The following is a 781-nucleotide window of genomic DNA, read 5'->3' as shown; positions in this document are numbered from 1 at the left end:
ACTTTGTCATTTGTATTCCTCTGCCACAAACTGGAGGACAGATACGTTGCTTATTGAATCGACTCTACTCTACTACCTTCCTGTTTCACGTGGATAAAGTCTCTAAAGTAAAACATCTGATCTCATACAAGTTTGCACTTCAGAGTTTTGCTGCAAAGGTAAAGTATCATGAAACATTGTACTGCAGTCATGACTTTACCATGAAACATTGTATTGCAGTCGTGACCTTACCATGAAGCATTGTACTGGAGCCGTGACCTTACCATGAAGCATTGTACTGGAGCCGTGACTTTACCATCAAACATTGTACTGGAGCCGTGACTTTACCATCAAACATTGTACTGAAGTCATGACTTTACCATGAAACATTGTACTGGAGCCGTGAATTTACCATGAAACATTGTACTGGAGCCGTGAATTTACCATGAAACATTGTACTGGAGCCATGACTTTACCATGAAACATTGTATTGCAGCCATGACTTAACTATGAAACATTGTACTGTAGTCATGACTTTACCATCAAACATTGTACTTGAGCTGTGACTTTACCATCAAACATTGTACTGGAGCCGTGACTTTACCATGAAACATTGTATTGCAGCCATGACTTAACTATGAAACATTGTACTGTAGTCATGACTTTACCATCAAACATTGTACTGGAGCCGTGACTTTACCATCAAACATTGTATTGCAGCCTTGACCTTAACATGAAGCATTGTACTGGAGCAGTGACCTTACCATGAAGCATTGTACTGGAGCCGTGACCTTAACATGAT

This window comes from Mizuhopecten yessoensis, unplaced genomic scaffold (genome assembly GCF_002113885.1).
Source record: "Mizuhopecten yessoensis strain PY_sf001 unplaced genomic scaffold, ASM211388v2 scaffold4623, whole genome shotgun sequence".
In the NCBI taxonomy this organism is placed as follows: domain Eukaryota; kingdom Metazoa; phylum Mollusca; class Bivalvia; order Pectinida; family Pectinidae; genus Mizuhopecten; species Mizuhopecten yessoensis.
Note: the sequence above shows the minus strand (reverse complement) of the source record.